Below are 17,806 nucleotides of genomic sequence, written 5' to 3'. Positions count from 1 at the left end.
TAAACAACAAGTGCATCAATTTTCCTCAGTTTGATCATAAACATTAGAATTTATAAGGTAATTAGTTTAAATCATTTGTTACGACAAAAAAAATTAATAATTTATCGGTAAATTCTAGGAATGGACATGACACGGTACTGACATTCAAGTGATGTAGTATAAGTTTTCTTTAAGTGGCAAGTTATATTGTATAAAAATAATGTTTAAATATCTTAAGAATTATTCAATTAACACAAAATTTTTATTAATTGATTATTAATTAATGACTAGTACAAAAAAACAATACAGGACATTGAATATCACAGTTATAATGGAATCACCCTACTATCTAGGGATGGCTACTTACATCATAAACTACTTCCATATATTTCATTACATTTTAACTACTTTTATTAATAAAAATTCATTAGTTATAGAAATAATAATAATAGTATCTATTATTATCAAGATATCAAGTTAACACAATTTGCCACCGTTAGCTGCATTGTGCATGCGCTTTTTATCCATCCTTCTATCCGCCTATCTGGCGGCCATAGAGTGAGGTAACTAAGTACCCGTGAGATGAAACACCCCTTCTAGTCTCGTTTGAACTACTTCTAAATGTGTAGAACAATAGTTTGACAATTGGTTACCGAATAATAGATCTTTTGTAGTTTCCTCTACACTGAATTATGACCGGTGCCGTTAGATGACGTACAGCTGTGTACCCGTCACACTATAGTCTCCTATACAATTATATTACAGCCGGCACCCTTAGATGGCGTATGGTCTACCTATCATAGTATTTTATCTTTCTCTATTAATTAGAAAAACATCAGTACTGCGATATAATTTTTATTTTAATAATTTTTATTCTTATTACAATTATTTCTGATGGGCGGGATAAATTTAAACGCAGAGAATATTTTCTCACCATTCTCTTCTTTTTATTCACACTTCACTAGGCACATCTAATTTACAGTAAAAATACACTACTCACTAATTAATGTTTACTGCTCGTTTCTCAAACTAAATTAAATCCAAAATTGAATTGCACTCTCTATGTTTCTTACTAAATGATATGAAGAATTCGGAACGGTTTTGATTGATTGTATTAATCCATACGATACTTGTTTCAAGGAAAAATATAAGGTACCTGTGGAAAAAAAAAACGTTCTGTTGGACGTATGATAAATAACTTCATATTTGTTGTAGATATATATGTCGCTCGCGTTTACTTTAGAATTGATTTGTTTTTTTGATATTCTCAAGGAAACTAAACATTTTTCCGGAATAAAAGTTATATATAGACAATACTTTCTCTTATGGTTTTTATGTGGAGTATCTACTGCCCAAAAACTACGTTTCTGCAAAAAACATTTTTTTATATACAGGTGTCTATTAAATATGTAAGTTACTGAATAAGTTAGAGTATTAAACAATTCGAAAAAACCGAATCAGAAATTTGTCATAAGCAAAGCAATTCTATAGAGTACATCATAATAGATGAAGATCTACTTTTTGCTCGTTTGCTAAATATTGTTCTTCAAATTTTATCACTCTCTGAATCCAATTCTAATATCTTTCCTACGGGTCTAGCTAGTAAAATAACATTTTCTTATGTATCTGTATTTATTAGTATGACATTTATCTTTTTTGTTTCAGGTAGGTGAGTGATCACTGTAATGAATATTATGACAATGTAAGTACTAAAATAATTTTTCTTATGAATATTTTTCGAAATCTTAGTTGAATATATCAATATATATCTGAAGCCTTAACGTTTAATGTGGAAAGACGAAATATCTTTTATTTTGTTGTATACAATATAAATACATCCAAAAATGCATTACAACCTTATAAACGGTAAACCGTAAAAAATCCCGAAACAGGCTGATATTTAACATTATTTTATTAGCTATACTTTATTATTAAAATAAAGAATTATTCGAAATTTTATATACTACTAAGGACCTTTGATAATAATTACATTAATTCGAACCATTACTCTTCCCCGTTCATTAGGTTAGCATTTAATGGTATTTTTGATCTCAGTTTTTCATCATATCAAACGATCGGATAAATTAAAGATTTTGCACACTCTTTCCAAGGAGATTACACTAATTTAACAAATTTTGTTATTAGTTTTAACGATGTTCTTCCGTGGCTTGACGGAATCTAAAATACTGACAGCCTAAATTCATCACTGATTTAATAAATACTCACAGAAGATGGTGTTGAGTTAAGTATTACAGTCGAACTCCGATAATTCGAACACCGATAATTCGAATTCCTCGTTAATTCGAACTTTTGCGTCGGTCCCTTGACATTCCTATTACTAACACATGTAAAAAAATTCGTATTTTCTGTGTTAATTACAAAAAAAAAATCGAATTTTTGGCGTTTAAATAATTGAAAAGTTCGAATTTTTGATGTTCGAATAATTGAAAAATTCGAATTTTTCTTGTATAAATTATGTATATACAAAGGTATTAAAAAATTCGAACTGTTAGTGTTGAAAAAAATTGAAAAATTCGAACTGTTAGTGTTGAAAAAAATTGAAAAATTCGAATCTTCAGATTCTAGGTAAGACGACGATATTTTGTCGAATCACTCGATTTGCTTCAAAGGAAAAAATCGTCAGCATGAAGCAATCTAGCATAGCTGATTTCTTTACAAAAAAATAAATATATGTATTTTTTTTTATTTTAAGATAAATAATCGGTCCTTTTTAGGACCAAAAATTCTTCAAACGTATACAAATTATTATTTTAAATAAATAAATAAATAAATAAACATGTTATATACCCATAACATATTTATTTATTTATAAAATGGAAAGATGCATCGAAATGCATACATATATGTATGTAAATGTGCACAACTCCGATAATTCGAACACCTCGATAATTCGAACTTTTGCTACGGTCCCTTGCAGTTCGAATTATTGGAGTTCGACTGTATCTAGTTTAAAATTGTCATTCTGAGTTGGGCATAGATCGCCCACAACATTCAAGGCTTTAGGCTTGATCATGCTGTCGTTTATTAACTATGTATCTTGGTTGTTTGCTGCTGGATGAGCTTGTGTGGTAGTATTTTCCCGCGTACGATCTTTACACGGTATACGCATAGAATAATTTTATTGTTAAGCCTCGTCGTCACGAAGTAAAAAACGAGAGACAAAGAACATCTGCAATTTTTTATCTCGATGGGATGGAAAAACCCGGAGAAAGACGGGAATGGTAAAACAAACTGTTTTATCAAAATACCTCTACCTAAAAGTGAGATAATTGAAACATTAATAAAATTTTTGGTAAGGGATAAGACTCAAACCAATTCAGCCTAGGTATAATAAAAAAGAAATATAGGGAATTAGAACACGTGAGGGACGCACAGGGAAGCATACCTAAAATCAAATATTCAACAAGATATATAATTTTGTTGTCAGTAGACGATCCACACTTAGCACTGCGCGGATTATTGAGGCATATGTTTTCTGTAAATATTTTTTAAAAACTAAACTATCATTCTTATAAATTCTAATACTGAATTTATAAACACTCTGTATATAAAATTGTAAATGTCTCCTTTTAGCAATAATAAAATTATTGATTTAGAACTTAATTATTGAAATGGTCAAGTGTTAATATTATTTAAAATAGAGGTAGGGTGTGAGGTGAAAGGGCAGTGGTTTGCTTTCTCTACTTTCAAATGTAAATTGAAAGCACCTATGAGTTAAGTCGTAAGGCCCAACACTGAGGCATTCAACTCTAAATAGATGCCGTTTATAAGTAGGTAATAGTTGAATGATTGGATTGGATTATTAATTAAATAGAAACTATCCTACTGAATCACGAAAAAAAGCTGCGTTCGAGTGATGTTTCAAGTTGCTACAGACATGCAAATCAAAAAATTTAAGGTCAAGTGAATTCGAAAGATGTTTGATTATTAATTGAGTAGGTAATTAAAATAACCTTTTGAATCACGAAAAAGTACATTTATCTCTTTTTAAACGAAATTAAAAAAAGTTTCTGAGGATGTAACCATTTTCGTAGTTTTGACAAAGAGATTCAATAAGGTTGTTACTTTAATGCCGAGAGATTGTGTAATTCCAACCCTGTTGAGCCATGGAGTTAATTACCTCATTACAAACTTTAACTAGAACGTAGCTATAACCGAGATAGCTGTATGATTAGGCAATTAAAAAGATACAATAACTTTTGTATTTATTACATTAGAGAATCATTACTTTGACCGAAGTATCTAGGATATTATTCATTATCGAACGAAAACAAAAACTCTACAGTTTCTTTTTGATTATGATATTTTATGGTTTGATGTATTTTGAAGTAAAAAATCGTTAACTGAGCATATGGTGTTGTTATTAATTAATATTATCCAAGAATCTGTAAAATACAATGCTCGAAGGCAAATACATAACAAAAGTAACCAAAACTCGACGTATAAAGAAGAAAAAGAGGTTTATAATAAAAATAAGTTGATAATTACTTTCCATTTTTCTTGTGACACAAAATATTGGAATAAGTTTTTTTACATGGTACACGTTTCAGGATTCAATCCAGCTCACTAAATTGACGCAATTTTTCGTTTCTGGGTGAAAATTACACAATTTTAAACATTTTTTTATGTAATACTCCGAAACAAATGATAAATGTGTCAACCTATTTTTCGTCAACGTAAAAGTATTCGGCGGTAGTAAATTCGGCCAGATAGCAGGTAGATGATCTTTGGGTGTGATTAATTCAACGGGAGAAATTTATGATGCAATATGTACCGGGTGTCCCAATAAGAATGGCTCTCTACCATATCTCGGGAACCGTTTATAATACAGCTTCGGGAAATAAATTTATAACAAAAGTGACCCCGAGAAAAACCTGGAAATCATTTACAGAGTTGTAGGCCCGTCGCTAGAGGGCGTAATTAAATACCAAAAATTATAACATGAATAATTTACAAATTTTGCCTAATTAAGATGCATTTAAACTATGATTATCGTATTCTTCAAGAAAGTCCAGTTCTGCTTAACCTATCTACGCAAACTTAGTCTTTTTGAAGAGAGCTCCTTTCTACCAATGTAAGAGTTATAATTTCGAAACAACCTAATAAGTAACGTATAAGTTAGAGGGCGCTATTTATTTATTTTCTCAAATCTAGCTATTCCTTAATTAAAACTGCATGTTTCTATTTAACATTTTTCAAGGATAGCAGATTTAAAAAAATAAATGAATAGAGCCCACTGGAGTATACGTATAATCAAATCAAAACGCTGAATTTCTTGAAGAATACATAATCATAGTTTAAATGCATTTTAATTAGGCAAAATTTGTAAATTATTGATTTTTGGTATTTAATTACGCTCTCTAGCGGTGGACCTTCAAGTCTGTAAATAATTTCCAGGTTTTTCTCGAGGTCACTTTTGTTATAATTTTTTTTCCCGAAGCTGTACTATAAACGGCTTCCGAGATATAGCCGAGAGTCATTCTTATTGGGAGCATGTAAACTCGACTAGGAGTAAGGAAAAAAGTATACCACTCTCAGATAGGTATAAGAAAGCTTATATTTTCATAAATGTCAAAATTTGCAAATATGAAAAAACTAATGGGATACGCTGTGAGTGGTAAAGAGAGCTATGTATCAATGTATAAGTTGGAATTTATGAAAAGTTTTTTAATGCATTCCGGTATTTGCAAACAATATATGCAAATATTATAGAAGGAAAATTGAATAGGAAATATGTATATGCACACAAAGCTAGAAAAAATCCTCATCTCTAAAGTTTCTTGTCTGCCGAAATGAGAAAATTGTGAATATGGTCATTTGCTACAATTATCATCAGAACTAGTCTGAATACCACGTGGAGCAATTTCTCGAAGGTACCAAGACTGGCTTTCATATATGCAACCGGAGCCATGAAATCATATCCAGCAGATGCACTAGAAGTGATTCTAAACCTCCCACCTCTCTACTTAGTATTGAAAGGCGTGGCAGATAAAACATCACTTAGAATGTTCAGAGACGGAATCACTAAAAAAAATATCACAGTTTATCAACAAGTTGAACTATGATAGAAAAAGGTACCATCTCCATGCGGTACATACATAAACTATGGTAGGTTACCCCAAATGTATAGAGTGGCCCATATTTTCAACTTAGACGTTTACAGAACCAAGGAGAAATGAAATCGACAAATCATCATAAAATGTTACATATTATGCCTTCCTATAAATGTTACCAAAATGTATTAGGAACTTGTCGAAAAACTTTGACTTCACAATTTATTTTTAATCTGTCGAAATAAGAAGAAAACATCGGGTGCCAAACAGGGACTGTACGGCGGAGGACCCATAAATTCGATGCTTTGACTGTTTTTGTTTGAACTGATATGTGAGAGCTCGCATTATAGTGGTGGAGAATGATTTGTCCACTGCGATTAGTTTCCCAGAACACTTCTGGTAAAAAAATGCTGGTGTACCATTCATGATTGACAGTTCTACGTTGCTCTAATGCAACGGTGACATGTCCAGTTATTCCGGAACATTTTCTAAATTTTTATGAGACTACCTGAACGTATAATCTTGACAGCTTTTGCCAGAAACCACTTATTTTTTTATTAACCAATACTAAATCTTTTTTTATTTCGGTATTCAAAAAAGCAACAACTATTAAAAACAACTTTTTGTACAGGGTAAAAATCTTAATATGATTAGACAATAAAATTGTTCCGCAATGTGAGGCACTCTGTACAATTGTTCATTTCAATAGTATGTGACTTCTTAAAAATCCGGCCCTTCTCGATTCAACAATGTTAGGTTTGTTCATGAATCAAAACGAAAACTGTAAGTAATACTAAAACAAACCGGTACGCCATTGTAATTTCTCAATCACATTTCGACTACCATACTTAAACTCAAATTTTCGTGGGTACATGTATAATTCGACCTCAAATCAATAAAATGCATTTCAAACATAGAAAACATAGAAAATTACTTTTGAGGAGGCGCATAAGCTTAAATTGACGAAATAAACGTGACTTGTTTTATGGACGACGTTAAACTTTTTGCTTGAATATTTGAAAATCATATTTGCCATCTAACAGCACCATTCGTAGCCACAATTATCCGATAGCCATGAAATTGGTGTAAAAGTTGGTGGTTGATGGTAACAACGACCGTGATTTTATTATTTTGATTGTATCTATAAACGGGTGTATTAAAATTGATTTGGAATTATTAAATTTCCATTTAGAATCTCCCTAGTGTTTGAATTACGTCCGGTGTGCTCATGAAAATTGAAATTTATGACGAGCAATTCGTGCTATTAAAAAATTCTGGAAAATAATTCCATAACGTACGATATAATTCCATTTTGACATTAATTAAACTTGCATTTTACAATATGGTGCTGACATTTCATATTTTTTGTGAGTTTCAAACCTTACGAAATCATTAGGGTGGTCCCCGTCCGATTTACTTTAATGTACAGAGTTGCACACCAAATTCATAAAACCTACAACATTGATTTTTGAAAAGAAGAAAGGGTAGAAATTATAATGATGGTAGGTTACACCGATAGACTTCGAAATCATTCAACGAAACACATTTTGAAAGACTTTGTTAGAAGTAGCTAGAAGATTTAATGAAACGAGAGACGTGGGAAGTGCTCTAAAATCTGGAAGATAAGGAATAAGCGACAATGGAAAGTGAGATTTTGGCTCTTATTAGAACTCAACGGAGACTAAAAAAAGAGGCTTGAGCTTTTCTTCCTTTTCGTTCATTTCTGATTCAGAATAGTTTCTCCCCGGAAAACTCCATTTTTCGTAAGTTTTAACTGCTTGACTGTCAGAGAGGATGGCTGTTTATATTTTCCAACAGTTTATTTCCAATTGAATTCTTTTTACTTTTCATTGGCTGAAACTGCTACTTGGAAGGCCCTTTGTGGAGTAAATGAAAACTTATCCCAATCGGGAATATAAGGAGGAAAATGGACTATATGGACTGGGTTTTTAATTACACACTAAATAACATTAACTATCCTAACGTTTTGACCCGTATAACAAGTTTGGTCAAATTCAATACGTATAACCATATTAGATACAACTAAATCAATCTATATTTGTTTATATGAGATTGGTAGTAACAATAAGTAACAATTCACGCTTTCTTTAGTTATCTTGTTTGTTTACGTAAATTCATAAATGTATAATAACTAATTTTTCATTGTTTAACAGTATTTCGAACATAATTTTGGTTTCTATCAACCTTGTCCCCACGTTAGTTCAATTCAGTTCATATTGGTCTTTTTGATTTCGAGATTAATAACCATCACAGCTTGGATCGGTTCTTATACATCTATCCTCATCTGTAGTGATTTTGGAGGCAGTTGTATACCATGTTATGGTGTGATTTATGATTCATTTTGTTGCTCAACTTTTTCAATTTTTTTTGTAAATTATCTATTGGGAATTCTAGGAGGGGCAGATTTGAGCGTTTGCTTGTCTTTCTACGGCAATGTGCAGTAGAGAAAGGTCTAGAATGACATCCATTGCTGATGTTGGAGAAGTCTTAATGGCCCCTGTTATGCAAATAGTCTCTATATATTGTCTTTGTCACCAAATTTAGATACTATCGATATGATGAATAGGAAACTGTTCAGTTTGCACCACCCTGTAAGACTTAGGCGCAGTTCATCCACATCAATCACCTCATTTTGTCAATGCATACACCTGTATAGAAGTCTCTATAGTGCCGCCAATAACACATTAGCAAAATATTATGGTGAATAATTATTCCTCTTGGATGAAACAATTTTCATATCAGTCGTATGTTCAAATTATAAAAAAGTTTAATACACAAGCATGAAAGTTTTAGAGAGATTTTGCGTACAAACTAATAATTCTTTTTCTCTCAACAAACTTGGAAAGTTTTATCCAGTCTCTGAGGTAAGATATTTGCGAAAAAATATTTCTACTTTATCGATGTAATTAATCTATAACGTTCGAATTGCTATTTGTTTAAATCAATATTCATTTCGTATTTATTAATTTTTAAGACAAACCTTCCGTAATTCAATAGGAATTTCTATAGTATTTCTCGAGATGATTGCTTAACTGTGCTGCATAGTGTCCCGCAGTTTGATCTATACTTTCTTGACCGTGAAGGTCTTTGTGGTTTAACATGATAATTTATAGGGAATGCGATAATGTTATGTCATACTTTTACTTACCGCATTGCCAAGTAGGGTGAATGATCAATTTTCTATTTAACTATTGAAATTATGTAAACAATTTCCACAAACAAAAACAATTAAAATCCAAGGATTGATTTTATATTCTAAATAATTATTGAAATAGGATGAATTTAATATATACGCAATATATTTAGAAATTGATATTTGAAGAAACTAACATTAATTAAAGACCTTGTGGATATTAAGCCTCATATAAGAGGGTTATGTTCTCATATGAGTGCTATTTGAGTTGTTTACAGATACTTGAAACATTCATCTTCTCAAAAATCGGATGTTGTGCGAGAGAACAACAATGCTGGATGTAAACTGATATTGCCAGATCGTCTTGTGATATAGGTACCGTAATATCAAAGCATATTTGGACATTAGTTCCTTTCTCATACATTTAATATTTCATGAACATTTGGCTTTCATAAAGATTGGTTCGTTTCGATTGATGGAAAGAAGTGCTGAAAAAACTCTATCGTGGTATTTCAAAAGACGTCTATAAGATCGTGACTGGCGTCTAATCTTTCAAGTCTTTCAAGTCAAGCCAAATCCGACAAAAGTTGTTTGCGCATGAAGCACTTAGAAGCAAATGGCCTGTTTTTCGGAATAACTGGACATCTCGGCACAGTTCCATTAGAGCAACGTAGAATTGTCAATTCTGAATGTAGTATCAGCATTTGTTTGCCAGAATTGTTCGAAAACATCAGGGAAACCAATCGCAGAAGACGAATCATTCTACACCACGACGAGCTATCACACATCAGTCCTTGTTTGGCACCCAATGATTTCTTCTTATTCCCGCAGATCAAAAGTAAACAATAAAGCCACATTCAATTATAAATATTCATTCTTACTTATCTATCTCAAAAATTAAGAAGCATCCCCCGAATATATAGATTTTAACGAAATTAGAAATGGTTGCATTACCAAATCGCCTGCGTATTTTAATACGAGGGTTCTCTTGAAAAGTTCCCGACTCAACAGAGAAACAAGATCATTTTTATTTTAGCCCTTTCATATATTAGTTGCCGTCTTACTTCTCAAAATAGGCTTTCACGTATGCGGTAACGTCCTCGTTTGATAAATATCTCTTTCCTCCAAGTGAAACTTCAACGTTTGGAAATAGGGAAAAGTCTCTGAATGCGAGATCTGGTGAAAGTATTATTATGGCATTCACCGTAGTGTGCGAAGTTGCATTGTCCTGATGGAAAGGCATTTAACTTTATCAAGCAATGATGCATAATCCTCTTTTGTTATTGTTAAGAAAGTGAAAGAAACAATTGTCCTTTGAAATCCACTTGATCTTGAAAGTTTTTTGCTTCAGAACTATAGCGGTGGGACCAGGCTTCTCATAAAACTATGAATCTACACAAAAAATCCAACTCATTTTGCTTGTACCGGGTCAATAAGGCCTGGGAAATATTCATTCGAATGCTTTGGTCCAACGTGAGCAACCAAGCCTCGGATAGCTTACACATGCGTAATTCATATGGGAAATGTATTTTATTCTTCAATCCCTGTCTCCCCTGTTTCATTTGCGTAGGCGTATCGCCTTCCAAAAACATATTTTCAAAGACAGTTCGATCCTCAATGGCAGAAATGTCTATTTCCCAACTCTATTGATAAGTTCTGACATGTCGAGGTCGGAAACTTTTCAGACAACTCTCGTACATCTTAGTAAAGATAATTCAATCAGTTTTTACACTGTTTGCAGGCCAATGCCTATTTTGATAAAGTTACATCGTTCGACATGTCGAGATTTACTTCCAAGGGAAGAGAATTATCAATTAACTGAACGATTACGGTGAAGTTGTACTACAAGGGTCTTTCATTAGTCAAACGCTATGAATTTTTGGTTTTCGACTGTACCTATACTGATGATATTGCCGTGTTGGCAACTGCAATTGCTCGTAATGAGCAAACCGAAAGGCTTGTAAATTGAACCAGAACCAATAAATTGTATACGAGGATGTATTGATGTTTAGTTATCCTAGACCAGTTCCATGCATAAACAAAATATTGCGTTACCATTGCAACGAACAATAACTTATTAGAAGTGTCAGTAGAAAGTTTGACGTCAAAACAGTGAACGAGAGTTACGCAATAAATTGAAAGAAAAAATATGTCCACCGAAATTGTGAAAATCGAAAAATTGGAGTATCGAGTCACATCAAGTACCTGTTAAGGCCAGTTTCTGTGTCAGTCCCCGAAAATATCAATGCAGTTCATGACATGATTTTATCAGATTGAGTTCGATTTGGGCTAAAACGGATATCTGAAGCACTGAATATTTTGATACGAACGCGTTCATCACATATTTTACGTCAATTTGGACATGAGAAAAATTGCTGCAAAATGGATCCCCAAATGTTTGAATGTTGACTAAAAGCGTGCAAGGGTAGAAGTATCGCGTTCGACCTGTGCTCGAAAACGATGTAGACTTCTTAAACCGAATTGTTACTATGGATGAGACTTGGGTACATTTCTACGATCCAGAAACAAAGCAACAATCGATGGAATGGCGACACTCTGGTTCTCCAAGACCTAAGAAGTTTCGTGTCCAAAAATCTGCTGGAAAAGTTCTTGCTTCAGTTTTTTGGGATTGCCATGGAGTAATCATGATTTATTTTTTGGATAAGGGTAGAACAATAACTGGAGATTACTATTCGACATTACTGACTACTCTACGGGAAAAAATTAAAGAAAAAGATGCGAAAGCTATCTAAATGTGTTTTGTTTTTGCAGGACAACGCCCCTGCAGACACATCTCATATTTCCATGCAAAAAATTCGTGATTTAGGGTTTGAATTTTTAGAACACCCCCTTTATTCACCAGATTTGGCTTCGTGCGACCATCATCTCTTTCCTCAACTAAAAAAAAGTTTCAAAGGTTGTAAATTTTCTTCCAACGAGAAGGTAATCAAAGCTGTGGAAGTCTGGTTTGCGGAGTACGAAGAAACATTTTTTTTAAAGGTCTAGAGACGTTGCAGGTTCGTTGTAATGAATGTATCCAATTAAGAGAAGAATATGTTGAGTAATAAAATATTTTGACTTTGAAATTTTGTTTGGTTTTATATTAGGCTAAGAATTCTTCAATATATCCTCGTAGGTAGCACCAAGAAATACCAATATAGATAAAAATTCTGAAGATGCTCTGCCTTTAAGTTAGCTCGACGTATCGCCTAAATTTGTAGCCGGCGAAGTGCCAATGAACTTGTCGGTAAGGAAAATGGTTCACGATTGAAAACATAGACAAATGGACTCCATCTTTTAAAATTATCCGAAATTAAAGTACAAATGAAAAGATAATTGGAAGTGAGTCGAATCAGGAAACCAAAGTTACACTGTGGACCAAACGAGGTATTTCGAACTTAGAGACATGATTTTCAAAGAAACCTCCAATATAAATTACCTCCTTGCCTAAATATTATTTGTGAAAGGTTTTTTGAAAGATATGTTCAAGATTCAGGAGACTCATAACATCCAGATGTAACTATTGCCAAGAAAACGATGATGCACAGCATACTATATGTGAATGTGAACAGTGAACATATATGAGACAGCAAACCTATATAGAGAATTCGAGTCTTGTTTAACATTGGATAACTGGAGAATTCTCATATAAATAACACAAGCATTGAAATACTGTCTATGAAGAACGTCTCACTTGGACAACCAATGGTGAGTAAATAGAGACCGACATACAAAGAGCCTTAAGTCTCACTCAACCTGTCACCGAAAGGTGGAGACATTTTGAAATGTTCCCTTAAAAAGTAGGTATACAGCTGAAAAAATTCAGTTTTTTGCAATTGAGTAACTGTACAGGTTTGGGGCCTTGTCGCCATAAATTTATCTGGAGATATAGAATAACACTTTATTGAGAAAACAAATCCACTATTCTTAAAACTAAGTATTTTCGTGCAAATTTCAACATGGCAATCCGCGTTAATGCAAGTAACAATACAGTAGCTTTAGGAGATTATGAAAACACTAGTCATACTATAAGCCAAACAACTTATTCCGAACCTAAAGATATGAATAGGTATCTTTCATAAATAAGGTCAAAGATTTAAGAAATCCATAACATCAAGATGTTATGGATAATGCCAAAGAATTTATGATGCACAGCATACCATATCTGAATGTAAATATTGGACATATATGAGACAGCAAACCTAGATTGGACTCGAAACTTTCTTTTAACATCAGATAACTCAACAATTCACATATAACACTAGCATTGAAAAACTGTCTAATATTCGTAAAGTTTGTGGAGAGTATATTGCAAAGGTCAAATTATAAACTTTTTCGTTGGCGCCCTTGTTCGCGTTCAACATAAATTAACCAGATTACGAAGTGCGATTCAACACAAACGCCGGCGCTCGCGTTACAACTCCTATCCAAAGTGAAGTTAATCGTAACGGTAATGAGAGTATCAACGCGGGCGCGAACGTTTATAAATACTCCTTTAAACAAATACAATGTAGTGGCGGTAGCAAAAGTATCGTGTATGTATAGAGAAATCCTCAATACCAATTTATGCATTGAATGACAATTTTTTCATTATACCATTCATCTACGACCACCATTGAATTTAAGCACTTAAAAATTCATATAAATACGTGAAATTACATATTATAAGTACGTCTAAAAGCTTACGAAGAAGAACAACGCTTTTTCATTTGTATATTTATAAATTACCTCACCAATTACCAAATTCTGTAATTGTTATAATTTTGTACTGTCATTAAGAAGTGTGAATCGTCATCGTCATTTTGCAAAATATTTTTCAAATTTTGATAGATAAAACACTTATTGTTAAGCTAAATAAACACGGAAGAAGAATCTGATTGCAATTCTCCTGAAATTACAAAAATTACGTGGAATGTAACTCAAAATTTACTTCCGGAAAAGTCAAGAAAAATATACATGAAATCATATGGCGATTTTTTTGGATTGGTGTAACACTAAAAAAATAAAAAAATACACGGAAAATGTTCTTATTGCATATGTCATAAGTCAATTCAATGTCATTGGAAATTATCAACGTCATGGTACCATTATTTGAATCTAAAAATTTTTTTCTTGTTAATAAAAGTTATGATACGATCGAAAATGTGATTTTTAGTTTTTCACTTTTTCTCATTTTTATCTTAAACGCCCCGAAACAATAAAAAAAATATTTGAAAATATAAATTGTTTGATTTGATATAACTAAAAATAGGGTGGTCCCCATACAAGCATTTACGATTAATTTTGTTTTTGTAAAATCAGCCGAAATGTACGCTTGCTTCATGACAATGTTTCATTTCCTCATTTCCTCCCTATCCAAGGCTACTGTATACGAATGTGGCTTCACAGAGATTGATAACCCACTATATAGTCCTGATCTTGCCCCGTCCGACTATTTTGTCTATAAATGGCAACATTGAAGAATCTCACGAAATATTAATATATGTTTATTATAGTAATCTAGTAATTTTGAAGACCATTCACAAATAAATAAGTTAGTCTAGGAGAGCAACAGTCGGAACATCCTTTAACCAACAAACGGGACAAAAATCGACTATATATTATATACTTATGGAATAATTCGAAATCTCGTATACGACAGGGGACAGAGACAACCTTCTTCTTTATCTTAACAACGCGCCGTGACATAATTCGCTTCCGTTTCGCCAAATTTTGCCTTGTAAATGTCTTTCTGTTTGTCCGTTACCCCTTATTCACCTTATTTAACACTATACGACTATCGGTCTCGAAAATGTACTAATAGAAAAATGCTTGAGAATAAGTCATAGATTCAAATGCATTTTTTACCATGGGAATCAAATGAATGAATCAAATTTTAGGGAACGTTTTTACTTTTTATTTTATTTATACGTTCTAGTGTTGATTTAAAAGTTGTGATTTCAGTAACAGTATATTTTTAAACACTATCAATTTCTAATTATATTTAATAATTTAATTTCGTCTGTATTATGTTTATAATACTATGGAATGAATTTGTGCCTTGAAACATTAATCTAAAAAATACATAATTCCAAGGAGAAAAAACTCGCTAACGATTTTAGGAGGATGTTTTTTAAAGCAGTTGATATAAAAATTGTGAGCAAGTTTAAAAGTTCAATTTCCATTTAAAAATTATGACCAAAAGTAAACTCAAGATAAAATGTTTTATAGCTAAAAACGTCATTACTTGAAATACTTGTATTAAAATTAATAGTCCAAGATAGTGTCAGTATACATAAAATCAGAAATAGCGCCTTAATTGTTTATTAAATGTCCCATAACTTTAGATACGGATTAATTGATTGATTAATAATTTTTTTATGGTAAAAGGGTAACGACTTTGATTATAAATGCCGCTGTTATATATTTTTGTTATTTTCTTAGCAAATTTTTCAATAGAGATAAATAAGCGCAATTAGATTCCTCACATTTCCTGCATAAATTATATTGAAAGGAATTTCTATAATTCCGCTGATAAGTAGAGGCGTCATTAATTAATTTAGTCCCCTTTTCTGCTTTATTACAGTGATCTTAATTATAAAAATTCCATTCAAATGACTAATCAAAAATGTATTTCAATTTTTTTTCCTATTAATTTCAACATAATACTACGGTAAACCAAATTACTCAGACTTTTAAACAACCGTAAGATAGAAGGTCACAACATGCGTTGTCTAACAGTATATCAGCAACTTATACAAGTGAGTAGTAACTTAGGACAACCTAAATGTCATTAAAATCATGATCTGATCTGATACCAAGATTCCTAAATGTGTAGAGAAATTTATTCGAAGACTAGCTAACCCGGCGAAATTTGTTCCGCGTTAGAAGCAATAAATGAGCAAATTTTGGATTTTATGGAGTTCAATTTTTTGTTAGGGTGATAAATATAAATAAAATCATCAAGTGTTTTGATACTGACTCTTTTTTCACCGGTATTTTGGGGTATCTTATGTTAGACGAAATTCTTTGTTTTATTATCAGGCGCAAGAAAAAATAACGCAGATGGTCTTTTGAAACTTAAACATGCCATATTGACCATGGGATTTTCTAGATTCAGACCACAAACTTTCAAAGATTGACGTTGGGATTTGTTAGCGAAAGACAGACGCATCGGGTATTGAAGTCGTTTAAACCCGACCGGTAAATCGATTGGGATCATCGAGACGCTCTGAATGAGAACTTCCTTACCTTTTTCTTTGAGTATGGTCGCGTAAATCACTTTGGTTAGATTATGTGCATGAAGCATGATTACTAAGTGCTAAAACTAACCTTAAATTGTACGCTGGTAAGCCTGTCACATCCAAATAAATAAATATCTTCAATGTCGGATTAAATCCTCGTTAATGTCTGTCCCCAAATTAGGTCTTTTATAAATAACAATTGTATTTTTGAGAGTTCGCTTAAAATTTATATAAGAATGGCAATTTCATTTTTCCACTAAAGCAGCATAATCCTGGCATTTCTCCGGAAAACTTTAGTGCGCCACAATATTCGCAAATAACGTTCATTGGCCCAATGCGCTACAATCGTATCGAACTGCTGCTCGATTGGAACCAGTATATCATGAATTTATTCTTGTGCGTCTGAATTATCTAGTCATTGATCTCTGAGGTTTACTCAATTATTTCACATTGTCAACCGAGCCGTTTTACGATTTTGCGATTAAGAAGCACAAAGTTGAGCCATATTAACGTGGCGCTCGTTACGTGCAATTTCTTGAAGTGTTTCATCCATGGTTATTGAACATTGAGAGTGTAGTGAGAATAAAGATAGCATATATTCGAATGTTTAAAAAAGGGATATACAGTGAAACTTGGTTAAGTGAGACATCAAGGGACCTGCACTGATTGTATTCTATAGATTTAATAACATGTCGAACAACTTCTTTTCTGTAATAAATTTTGAAATTGTTGATGATGCCTTGATCCATTGGATGCAATTTACTTGTCGTATTCGCAGGCAGATACACGAGTTTAATGTGGCTTAGCTCGGGCATATTATTGTGAGCAGTACAATTGTCCACAAACATTAAAATTTTTCGCTTCTAGGCTTTCATTTCTTCAACCAATCAGAAAAAATAATGGATGTCATCCATGCCTTTTTATTATTTTGGTAATTCACAGGCAAAGTTTTAACACCTTTGAAACATCGCTGAGACTTGGATTTTCCGATTAATAGGATAGGCAACTTTTCAGTTCCTGACATGTTAGCACCTAGAAGTATTGTAATGCGCTCTTTACTGAGTTTCCCGCCATGACAAGACTCACCTTTTAAGGTAAAAGTTTTATCGGGTAGACACTTGCAAAATAAACCCGTTTCGTCTGCGTTCAAAATATCATTAGCAGAATAATTGCGTAATAGAAGTGGTAGGTCTTCAATCCATTGGCTACATTTGTTAACATCAACAGCGTTACTTTCTCCACAAATTGCTTTGAAAACTATACCGTTTCTTTTCTTAAACCCTTCCATCCAACCATTGCTGCTACAAAAATTATGAATATCGAGCCTTCGCGCGAAATCTTGTGCCTTTTCTTTAATCATCGATCCACTTACCGGA

At 32.7% G+C, this 17,806-nt stretch overlaps 1 protein-coding gene across 13 annotated transcripts in view; it reads left to right on the top strand.

Moving 5' to 3' along the window:
- Nucleotides 1-17,806, top strand: part of LOC130895024 (uncharacterized) — a 721,573-nt gene that overhangs the window by 41,615 nt on the left and 662,152 nt on the right. Inside the window, exon 2 of one of the 13 annotated variants that reach the window (XM_057802129.1) lies at nt 1,645-1,681. The exons of the other annotated variants lie outside the window; for them this stretch is intronic. The gene's annotated coding sequence lies outside the window, so the exon portion shown is untranslated. The remainder of the gene's footprint in view (nt 1-1,644; nt 1,682-17,806) is intronic. 13 annotated transcript variants of the gene reach the window in all.

This window comes from Diorhabda carinulata, chromosome 6 (genome assembly GCF_026250575.1).
Source record: "Diorhabda carinulata isolate Delta chromosome 6, icDioCari1.1, whole genome shotgun sequence".
NCBI classification, from domain to species: domain Eukaryota; kingdom Metazoa; phylum Arthropoda; class Insecta; order Coleoptera; family Chrysomelidae; genus Diorhabda; species Diorhabda carinulata.
Note: the sequence above shows the minus strand (reverse complement) of the source record. Positions and strands in the feature narration are given on the sequence as shown.